Source organism: Balaenoptera ricei, chromosome 6, assembly GCF_028023285.1.
Source record: "Balaenoptera ricei isolate mBalRic1 chromosome 6, mBalRic1.hap2, whole genome shotgun sequence".
Lineage (NCBI taxonomy): Eukaryota > Metazoa > Chordata > Mammalia > Artiodactyla > Balaenopteridae > Balaenoptera > Balaenoptera ricei.
In genome coordinates, this window is record NC_082644.1 from 83,739,547 (window position 1) to 83,752,063 (window position 12,517).

The 12,517-nt window shown below is 37.4% G+C and overlaps 1 pseudogene; it reads left to right on the forward strand.

Annotated features, from left to right (window-relative positions):
• Positions 1 to 3,075: 3,075 nt before the first annotated feature.
• On the forward strand, positions 3,076 to 4,561 carry LOC132368081 (glycine cleavage system H protein, mitochondrial-like; annotated as a pseudogene).
• The last annotated feature ends 7,956 nt before the right edge of the window (positions 4,562 to 12,517 follow it).

Here is a 12,517-nt window from a genome sequence, read left to right on the forward strand (position 1 = left end):
AGCAGAATGCAACAAAGTTTTAAGTCCAATTATATGCTACAACATACAGTCCCCTAAAGACTAAATACCTGACCTCCAGAGGAAGTTTAAAAGAGCCAGTCACCACCTACTGAAAGCATCTTCAATTTGTGTTTAAGCTTGTCTCTTAGATAACACTGTCTTTGTGAGGCATTCTACACCAGAGATTATTTGCACATTTCCCCATGAAAAATGGGCCTAGGATATGACAAAATGGGATTGATGTCACATTTAATAAATTTATTAAGCAATTATTCTAAAAACTTTGGAGAATGAGAAGGTACTTCAAGACTCCTTTTAGGATAATTTTACTAAAGGAATAGATCAACAGTATTCATGCACAGCGTGTTTTTGCATTTATTATTATTCAGTAAATATTTATCATTAATTTCTAACTATGGGTCAGGTTTATTCTTGGCACTAACAATATAGTACTAAACAATAAGAAGGTCTTTGCCCTCAAGGAGCTTACATTACAGTAGATGGAAATGGAAAATAAACAAATTTAAAAGGATATTGGAGACTGGAAGCTTATACAGAGAGAACTAAAATGGGGCAATGTAAGAGAATAATTGAGTAGATATTTTTGAATGGATATTTAAACTGATATTTAAATGACCAGGAGAAACAAATTGAGCACAGATATTGAAAGATCACCACAGGGTTCTAAAATGGAATGAGCTTGTAACTTTTCTAGAAATAGTCTTTGGGTTCTTTTTTTTTTAATCTCCGCCCCCCACCATCTTTTTATGTGTAAACTAATCCTTTGTTGAAAGCAATCTATGGCAAAGTTGTATAATTTTCTTTGGGAAATAAAAGATGGGTATGTATATGAGTTAAATAAAAAAAAAAAAAAGGAAAGAGCTTAACTTGGCCAAAAAAAATAAAAGAGAGAGAGAATCCTACTGTGACTAACCTATAGTGGTTACCAGATGATGTTGGAGGGCTAGGCCACAGCCAGATTACATGGGATATTTTGGTAAACCAGAACAAGGGTTTGTTTGTATACTAATAGGAAAGATCAAGCATGTTGGGAATGGTGGGAGAAATGGATGATGGTAGACAGAGGAGTATCATAACTCAACAATATGATACTAGCTTTCCCTTGCCACGCTTATTTTATCCACTGTTTTGGGGGTGACTGAATTGAAGTAGAAGTATACTGACCACCCTATAACAGTGGCAAAGATTTCCAGTAAAGATAACTCCATTAGTTCTGACTTTGATGCAACCTCTCTGTTCCAAACAATGAGCAATAATACCGAAAGGTAAAAATAGAAATACGAAAAAGTTATATATATCTCAAAATCAAGATAAACATCTCTTGAATGAAAAGTAGTCAGCCAGGCTGAAGCCATGAGCTGTAGACCTCTAAGTCTGAAAAAGAGACTGACAGCATGCAGGGAGACAGAGACAGAAACCAGGCTATTACTTGAAGCAAATGACTTTGGCAGGGCTATTTCCCTCTTGGGATAAAAGACTGAAATATATTCCCACCATGTGCCTAGAACAGTGGTTCTCCACTGGAGGTGCTTTTGTCTCCCAGGAAACATTTGGCAATGTCAGGAAGTATTTTGGCTGTCAGAACTGGGGATGTAAAGATGCTCCTCACATCTAGTGCATAGAGGCTAGAGACTCTGTAAAACGTTCTACAACGCATACAGACACAAAAAGCCCCCCACAGAACAGAATTATCTGGTACAAACTGTCAACAGTGCTACATGTAAATAGTGCAGTACTGAGTGCCAAGTCTCAACACTGAGAAACCATAGTCACTTAAAGCCTAGAGACATCAAAAACACAGGCCAAGTCTCTCAACCAAAAACTAAACCAAGCGCTCCACTGGCTCAGTGATTACACCTGTGAATTCACCAATACTGCTTAGAAGCAGGAGGCACAAAATGAATAACGAGACCTGCTTACGGACTGCAGTCCTAAAAGTCAATCATTAAACCCCTAGGCAGGGAAGAGTGGGAACAGAAAAGGAGTGTGAAGAAACATCAATTCAAAATTAAACTTTCAATCAAAACTCCAAAACGTGAAGAAACGCTAAGAAAAACAGACAAACACAACCAACAATTAGAACATGAATGCACTTCAAATGTAATTATACAATCAACAGGAAAACATGATCTACTAAAATTGTCCAATTTCAAATTTCTTAATACAAGGAGACTACAAAGCAATGCCCACAAAGTTTGAAGAAAGAAAGTGTGACATAAGACATAACCAAACTCTGGTCCAAATATAAAGGCAAGAGAAAAATAATTTTTAAAATAAAAAATTAAAATATAGTTCTCAAGAGTTTTCTATAGAAATTACCAGAGAATGAACAAAGTACCTGTGGCACAAGAATGAATGTATAATGAATCCATTTTATCATAAAATTAAAATAATGTGGAGGCTATATAAAAGAGAATATAAATGGACAAAAAAGAGGTAAATAAAGCTGATGGGGAAGGGAAAATGAGAGGCAGTGAATATGCATGGATTTCTTCATCTCTTATCACCAAGTATCAAAAGATATTCTACAGGTATAATAAATCAAGTAATCATGGCATAGATATATTTAAAGACATAAAGGTAACACTAATAAAAAATAACACAGTCAACAAAAAATATCTCATGGCAAAATAGAAAGATGAAAACGGAGAAGTTAAAACTGTACTAATTCCATCATTGCTTGTACAAAGGAATCAACAGTACAGTTGTTTGTTCACAAACTGGCCCCCATACACAGAGAAAGGCAAGGAGAAACCAAAGAAACAGGCCACGCCAGATTAGTAGGTGGCGGGTTAACTAAGCAAGGGAACTCACCAGGCTTGTCTGGGGCAGCTGCACGACGAGTATGAGACAGGCTGGGACCTGGGACCCTGTGCTGCAGTGCTTGCACCTGAACAGACATCTCCTCCAGCAACAGAATTCGAAGAAACTATAAGGAAGCAAATTTAACTGCACACACACGCAGTCGGGGCAAGTTATAAACAGTAAGATACAAAAAAGCCAAAAGCCGACTGCTGCTTCTGAGGCGTCGGGAGCAAAAGCAGGGTACTGCGCATGATCCCGGCGCTCAGCACTGCCAATGGGGTGGGCAGACCACGTAAGCCACGCCTCCAGGTCGACCCACCCATCAGCCCCACCCTCACCCCATTTAATGAACCAGCTCGCCCACGCTACTCACAGAGTGAGCAAGGGCACCTGTTAGTTGTTTTGCCCTCGTCCTGCACAACAGGCCCCAATAAAGCCTTGCCTGAACTCCTTGTCTGGCCTGTTATCAATTTCTATTGATTAAAGAGTCCAAGAACCCAGGTCGGTAACAAGTAGATACTCTACACCTGCCTACTAGAATCTTAAAAGTTTATACAGAGGGCTTAAAACGAGGTTTAAGTCACCTGCACAGTCCAGATCATCTCAACACATTGCTCTCTCAAGGCTGCCGCTTTGAAAACAGCTCCCACTGTGGGAACAGAGAGCAAGGTGTGCAGTGCAAGGACAGGGGAGGGGGTGAGGAACCTTCCATTGCCCTGGTCCGGCTCTAGGGTCAACCAGCAGTCACATCCTCTTGATGACCTCCTACAACCACAGTTCATAAAAATAAAAAAGGAACTGCTAGGACTTCCCTGGTGGCGCAGTGGTTAAGAATTTGCCTGCCAATGCAGGGCACATGGGTTTGAGCCCCGGTCCGGGAAGATCCCCCATGCCATGGAGCAACTAAGCCCGTGCACCACAACTACTGAGCCTGCACTCTAGAGCCCACAAGCCACAACTACTGAGCCCACATGCCACAACTACTGAAGCCCATGCGCCTAGAGCCCGTGCTCCGCAACAAGAGAAGCCACCGCAATGAGAAGTCCACACACCGCAATGAAGAGTAGCCCCCCGCTCGCCGCAACTAGAGAAAAGCCCGCGCACAGTAACAAAGACCCAATGCAGCCAAATATAAATAAATAAATAAATAAATAAATAATTTTTAAAAAAAAGGAACTGCTAGAACAAAAATATGGTAAGGGGCAGCACAGAGCGTGGGGACCTGGGTCTGCAGCCTGCACTCTGCCGAGTGGGTGCCTGCCTTGTCCTGCCCACCACAGCCCTGGGGGCTGTGGGTGGCTGATGTCTAAACGCTGTGCACTGTCACGCTCTGCTCTCCCTGCATAAATTCACAGACAGGCGTGAGTGGGTACCAACAGAAAATGGTGTTGGTACAGTGGGAATGAGCAATTTTGCACAGGAAGCTTCGGGAGGTGTTTACCATAGTCTGCCTGAAGTTGGGACAAAATTGAACAAACAAGAGGAGATTGGTGCTTTGGAAAGTGTGAAAGCTGCTGGTGAACTCTATTCTCCTCTATCAGGAGAAGTAACTGAAATGAATGAAGCTCTAGCAGAAAACCCAGGACTTGTCAACAAATCTTGTTAGGAAGATGGTTGGCTGATCAAGATGACACAGTAATCCTTCAGAACTAGATGAACTAATGAGTGAAGAAGCATATGAGAAATACATAAAATCTATTGAGGAGTGAAAATGGAACCCCTAAATAAACTAGTTTGAAACCAAAAAGAAAAATCTGTGAAAATATTTATACATAGAAATATACAAATCATTATCGTGAAAAAGGGAATACACAAGTGTTGACTTGAAACAGATAGACTGCCAGATACTTCCCCAGCAACGATGGATTTATTCAGGATAGCAGAGAATTGCAATTCAGGGTCTGCAACCATGAGCAAATTCCCCACAGGACAAGGGAAGAAGAACACTTTTATAGAGGGGAAAAGGAAGTTGGGAGCGTTATTCTTAACAGAGTCCATGGCTTTTCACTGGCTGAGTCCTTGCCCGGAAAGAAGGAGTCTGTCTTCTTCCTGTTGGGCTCTGCTATCAGTTCAGGCCCTGAGAGCTCCCCCTGATAGTCTCCCAACTCTATTTAATTGAGATTTCTGTTTATTAATTTTTACAGAAGGCATTAAACATAAGAGAATTAAGAACAAATATATGTCATATAAATAAACATACTATGTGTTTTGTACATATAGTATAAGAGTATGTTAAAAGAGGAAAGCAAGGCAAGATTCAGTTCACTGCAAAACTCAAAAGACACTGTCCTAATCTAGGCTTCCCTGAAAAAGCAGGCTGATCGAGGTGGTAAATTTGGGGACCTAATCACAAGGATCAGAGTGGAGGACTGAGAAAGGTGAAATAGGAAAACAGTGTGTCGTGAAGCGGATTATCCCTGGGGCACCTAGGCATGATCCCGCTGGGAACTCTGTGCAGCCACGTGAATACACTTCAAAACTGTCCACCCAAGAGATGGAAAAGGAGACTATCTACCCATTGTCCCCTGTCCCCATTAGTCATGAATTTTTGCCCATCATAACAGCTGAGCAGGTATATACAGATACATAGCTTCGTGTTACAGACAAGGTGAGTGCTCAGATTACACATACAGAGAGCCAGCTGCTGCAACTACAGCTGAAAAGTGAAACAACAGTGAAAAGTGGACCAAGAGAATGTGAGGTAGGGCAAACAACTTAGCAAATGCTTATTGGGTAAATGCACATAGAGGAAAATTTCAGACAAGGTTGGATTTAGAGCAAATATTATTTAAAGGGTACACTTCACAGGGAAGATCTAAAAATTACAAATATCTTTGCAATAAATAATACACAGCCATTTTCATAAAGCAACAGAAAACACAAGGAGAAAGACACAGAAGACAAGATTATAACAAAATTTTCAGGAATGACTCTGGAGTCCAAAAAGAAATCAAAGTGAAATAGGCAGAATATATTTTGAACATAACAATTAAATAGAAAAGAAGAGAGAAAGTGTAAGAGTTACTCTTCAAAACAGTAACTGGCCCTGATGCCTTTATCAAGAAATTCTAGCACAGGGAGATCACCTCGGTGCTTTGTGACCCCCTAGAGGGGTGGGATAGGGAGGGTGGGAGGGAGGCACAAGAGGGAAGGGATATGGGGATATATGTACACATATAGCTGATTCACTTTGTTATACAGCAGAAGCTAACACAACATTGTAAAGCAATTATACTCCAATGAAGATGTAAAAAAAAAGAAATTAACACAACATTGTGAATCAACTATACTCGAACAAAATTTTAAAAAAAGAAATTCTACCAAACCTTTTCTCAATTGACATATAATTGACCTATAACATTATATTAGTTTCAAGTGTAAAACATAATTCAATATTTGTATATACTGCAAAATGATCACCATAATAAATCTAGTTAACACTCATCACCACATAAAGTTACAATTTTTTTCTTGTGAACTTGTAAGATCTACTCTCTCAGCAATTTTTAAATACAATATTATTAACTATAGTCACTATGCTGTACATTACCTCCCCATGACTTATTTATCAAGAAACAGATAGCTCCAGTACTATTTCAACTCTTCCAGAAAATAAATTGTAAAAGGAAGTCACCCAGATAAGTTTCATGAAGCAAGTATAACAATGGTACCAAACCTGACAAAGATAGCAACCACAAAAAAGCAAACTATAAACCAATTTCATTTACAAATATTGATGCAAATATCAAAAAAATATTAGCAAGTAGAATGCATCAGGATTTTTAAAAATAATAAACCATGCAGGGAGAGATAAAAAATAGGAGTATGGGATTAACAGATACACACTACTATATATAAAATAAACAACAAAGACCTACTGTATAGCACAGGAAACTATATTCAATATCTTGTAATAACCTATAATGGAAAAGAATCTGAAAAAAAAATGTGTGTGTGTGTGTGTGTGTGTGTGTGTGTACGTAATCAAATCACTTGGCTATATACCTGAAACTAACACAATATTGTAAATCAATTACACAAAAACTTAAAAAACAAATAAATAAACCATGATAATATGTTTTATTCAAAGAATGCAAGAATAGTTTAATACTAGGAAATCTGCATATAATTCACCATATTAACAGCTCATAAATAGAAAAATCATACAACAACTACATAGTTGCCGAAAAGGCATTACAAAATTTAACAACTATTCTTCGTAAGAATTTTTTTTAAAAAATAGGTTCTGTGTACGATAGGGAAACACAGCTGGAAAATTTCTCATTAAAGTCCAAGAGCAAGACAAGATGTCTCTTTTCTCCATTAATATTTAATATTCTTCTATAAGAAGTAGCCAAAGAAAGAAATGAGGTATAAAAACAGGAAAAACAAAGGTAAGATTTACCATTATTTGAATGAATTAACTATTTACAATAGTAATAATAATAATAATTATTATTATTATTATTATTATTATTTAGGAACCCCCAAAAGAATCAAGTGAAAAGCCATTTCAAATAGTAACATGAATTACTAATTTCATTAAGTAAAAAATAATATACAGAAATCATAAGTTTTCACATATAAAAACAAGTTAGCAGACATAATGGAAGAAAAATAAGTAGCATTCAAAAAGATAAAATACATAGAAAATGAATTTATAAGAAATGAATACAGTTCATAGGGAGAAATCTTTCAAATGGTACTAAGCAATCCCAAAAAGACAAATACTGTATAGAATCATGTTCTTGAATATGTATTAAGAGGATATCAATTTTACCTATATTGATCTATATTTAATGAAATTCCCCCCTAACAATACTCACAGTTTATTTTTAACATGTTGATTCTGATACTCATACTGAAAACATTAATAAGCAAGGAAACCTAGGAAAAGTCTGAAAGAGTAATGAAAGAGAAACTGCACTACCATATGCTAAAATTTATAAAATTACAGAACTTAGCATGAGTAGACAGATCATTCAAACAGAACTGAAAGTTCAGAATTGGACCTAAATATAATCTAGTATATGATAAATGTAGCATTTCATTTCAGTGGGAAAAAGGTAGATTATTCAATACATTGTTTTGAGATACCTGGGTTGCCTACCTGGATTCCTACCTTTCACTTATACAAAAAATATATATATAGATAGATAGATAGATAGATAGATAGAGCTATATATATACACACATATGTGTATCAGATAGATCAAATATTCAAATTATCAACTTTGTGTACAGGTACTACATGTAATTATTAGAGAACTTTTTCTATATAATTTTGGAAGAAGGTCTTTCTAGGCAGGACACAAAGCTCAGAGCTCTAAATGTAAAAATCAATAAATTTGATTAATAATTCGATTTAACTGTCTACTTGGCAAAAAGAAATCATGAATTATATCCAAAAAGGGAGTACATATTGAAAGAAATATTTGATATTCATTATATAAAGCCCTAATTTCTAATTACTTGACATACTTTGAATGCCTAAAATTCCATAAGAAAATGATAAAAAAAAAATACAAAGAATTTCAACAGATAAGACATAAAAATAACTCTTAAATATATGAAAATTTTTTCAACCCCACTGAAGGGGTTGAAAAATTTCAACCCCACTGAAGGGGATGAGAATGTGCCACTTTGGCATGTTGATTATTTGAGCTGAAGGCAATTGAGATACAGCAGACACAGGAAGAGCTTTCTGCCGTCTCCCTATCTGCCTAAAAGGTACATCTCCTGTAAGAAAGGTATCCTCCCTGTACCAGGAAGAGGTGAGCCCTCTTATCACCAGAGAAAAGGAGTCAATACTGAGATGAGTCTACACAAATAAATCTTACCAAAATAACCCTTATCTTCAATATATTTTCCTCCTATTTCCTCACATATTCCTTATTCACTCTTCTACAATTTATTGGCCCTAGAAACCCAAACCTCCTTTCTTTTGTCAAGTTACTTCTCCACAATTCATTATTCTTTCTTAAAATGGTATATAAGCTCCCAAATCTAACTGCTTCCTTGGGTTTTCACTTCTTTTCTATGAAGTCTCCATGCACATAAAAATATTAAAGTCAATAAAAATTGTATGCCTTTTCTCCTGTTATTCTGGTTTTTGTCAATTTAATTTGCAGGCCTCAGTTACTCAACGTAAGAGAGTAGAGAAATAGTTTCTCCTCCTTACACCACTCACAAGAAAAAAAAAATTGCAAAAATACCATTTTTACTTATATTGATCAAGATAAAAATAACTTTGATAATACACTGAATTAGTGAAAAAGTACAAAGCAGGTAGATCCAGTTGGAAATAACTTCAATAAAAACACAGGACCATCTCTCTTGAAATTAAAAATGAACATGATACAAATGAAATTATGTACAAAACAGAAACAGACTCACAGATATTGAAAACAAACTTATGGTTACCAAAGGGGAAGGGGTGGGTGGAGGGATAAATTTGGAATAAGGGATTAACAGATACACACTACTATATATAAAACAGATAAACAACAAGGACCTACTGCATAGCACAGGGAACAGTATTCCATATCTTATAATAACCTATAATGGAAAAGAATCTGTAAAAGATAGGTAGATATGTATAACTGAATCACTTTGCTGTACACCTGAAACATTTTAAACCAACTATACTTCAATAAAAAAAAATTTTTAAATAAACACACTCATTTTCCCAGCAATGCTACTCCTAGAAATTGCTCCTACAAATAAACATGTACATATTTAAATTAATCATTTACGAGAATATTCATTGAAGTATTGTTTGTAACACAAAAATGTTTAGTAGGGGGAAAGCTAAATAAATAATGGGAAAACTCTTCATACAATGGGATTAGACGCAGTCATTTAAAAAAGTTATTAAGCTCAAAACTGACTGATAAGGTGTGATTCTTAGGATACATTTTAAGTGAAAAAAAATCAAGATTGTGTGTAAAGAAAAAACGGAATATATACATGTGTGCTCATATATGCATAGGCACAGTATCAATATATCCCTGGAAGGGTCCACTACAACTAGCAAAAGTGGTTGCTGCCATTGAGGAAACTGAGTACCTGGGGGATAAGGTAAGATATTTTGAATTTTGAATTATGCATTTCCTATTCAGAAAATAAAATTTAGAATATACCACATATGCTAACGTGTATTGTAAATCTTTAGGTGGGGTTTCTGAAATGTATTGAACCACAGAGCCATTTTTTAGTGAATATATAGTGGAAACTGTCACCTCTTTTCAACGTCTTCTGCAGTAAGAAATGATCTTTCCTTTCTTTTTGCAGTCATCATATGGTACGCGCTGTGGCAGCACTTAGAAAGTAAGACTTGGATTATACTCACCTACACTCGTGTTTGCTCCACCCCCTTTAGATCACAAGGTCCTTGAAGTCATTCCTTGTTCCTTATTCATCTTATTCATTACCAGCATTCATCATAGTGCCAACATACAGGAATTTGTTGAAGTGACACATCCCTTACCCTTATGTTTTGCATTGGAAGGAACACTCCTGGGAGAGGGCACGGGGGTGGCAGAAACAGGGACATATGGCATGGCTCAGTTAGGCATGGGTTGCCCATTCATCCAGAAGAAATCTGACTGCCCAGTCCCCTTGGTTACCCTGACTGGTCACTTGACTATTCAGCAGCCCTTGTTATTGTAATCCCTCAGATGGCCATCTGCTCTGCTCCGTGGGAGAGCCGGCCCCAGGGAGAAGTGCTCAGCTGCCCTGCGTCCTCAAATCAGGTCAATTACACCACTGCTCCTTAATTGCTCATGACGGCTTGGCTATTGTGTATGAAGCATCAGTAATTTCCAGTTCATTGTGGCTAAAGAAGGTTTCAACCTGTCCCCCAGGGTCCCTGGCACCACTCAGCTTGTACATGTTGCACAGTATGTTGGGTTCCATTTCACACCCTCTCAGCCACTGAATTTCAAGCTAAAGTCTAGGGTAAAATAAAACCACACCACAAAGGACAGGGCAAGAAGAATGTCTTGTAAAGACAGTGATTCATTTTCAGTGAAAAGGAGCAGGGAGAGCATAACCCTAACAACAGCCCTAATTAGTCCTTTGAGCGGCAAGCAGCCTGCAGCACTGAGCACAGGTGGTGGTGGTGGTGATGGGGGTTACTGCTGTTTCATCTGAGGAATGACTGGTTCCACAGGTGATTGAGGTGAATGACTTACTGGGCCAAATTTAGGGGTTTTCATAAAGTTTCAGATAAGTGAAACTATCCTTCCAAAACTTCTCATTTGAGAAACTCTTGTGCTCATTTATCATCTTGCCCCGGTATAAATGAATAATCTTGCAAACTCACTACACTGTGAACAGTTGGGTTCCTTTCATCTGATAGTGAACAAAGAAAAAGTTGATGGAAACTTCCCAACTAGCACATTTGAAAAGACTGGATTTGTAACAAAAAAACAAACTCTTCTAGCTCTTAGTGATACTAAGAAATTTAAAAGTTAAGTTTCTCATTTCTCTCGTGTTCTCCTCTCTCTCTCTCTCTCTCTCTCCATTTGATTATATATAATATTCAGAAATAACTGCATACTAGAATATATCTCCAAGGTCACGGATTCATTGATACTGTATTTGATAAAGATACTAACAAAGAGTGGATGTCCTGTCAACTTTACTTTCTCAGTTTTCAGACAACTGTACTTGGAGTTCAGATTTATATAGATGCTGCTTCCAACATGGCATCACAGTAAGCCAAAATGCCAGCCTTTTGCTGTCAACTCACAATATTGTAGCTAACTATTTTAAATCCAACATTCTTTCTTGGAATTATTTCAAGGAGTTATCCAACTAAAAGTAAACTTCAAGAATATCTTGCCAAAAAAAACCTTCCCTTTCAAACTAAGGAATCCAGATAGGTTAGATGTATTTCCAAGTCACATGGCTAAACAGTGGTGATCACAGATCCAGTACCCAGGTCTCCTGCATCCTAGGGAGGCACCTGTGGGCCTCATGGAGCTTCCACTTGCCTAAGAGATCCTCCCTCCTTCTCTCTCTCTACACAAGCACACATGCAGGATATTTTAGTATTTTCCTTACCGAATGAAACTGTGCCACTTGAATTAAAATAATCAAAATCAGGTCCTTCTTTTCTTTTCTCCTGAATGTCACTTGGAGACTATAATAGAATGTGATAACTTTGAAAAGTATTTCATTCAAAGGAATTGTGAAAACCCACTTCCCAGTTCTTAACATATGAAATGCCATCTAGGGTTAAAACATGTTTTGCAGAAAATTCAGATGAGAACTGTAGAATCATTGGCTTAGAAAGGCTAAATGCCCCCCATTAAAGGTGAGATTACATTTAAATTATCCTCTGCAGAAAGAAAGTTAGCATATCCTGATGGATATTTAGAAAGAAGAGCCCACAACACCTCCTGGTGACCCGTCTCCCCAGTAATGTTGCAGAGAGAATTCAGGGCTAGAAGTCAGAAGACTGAGTTTTAGTCAGACTTGCTCCTCAATTGCTCCTCAGTTGAAGAGTGGCCCTGAACAAAGAGCCTTTCCAGCCCTCATCTGTCAAGGAGGGCAGGTCCTTCCAAATTCTGCCTCTCTGAGTCATTTGGTTGCATGGCCATTACTCCTTCACCTAATTTTTTTATGATGCTTTTAGCACTCTTACACAGAGAGTAGGTATATGTCCAAATAAATAAATAAAGGC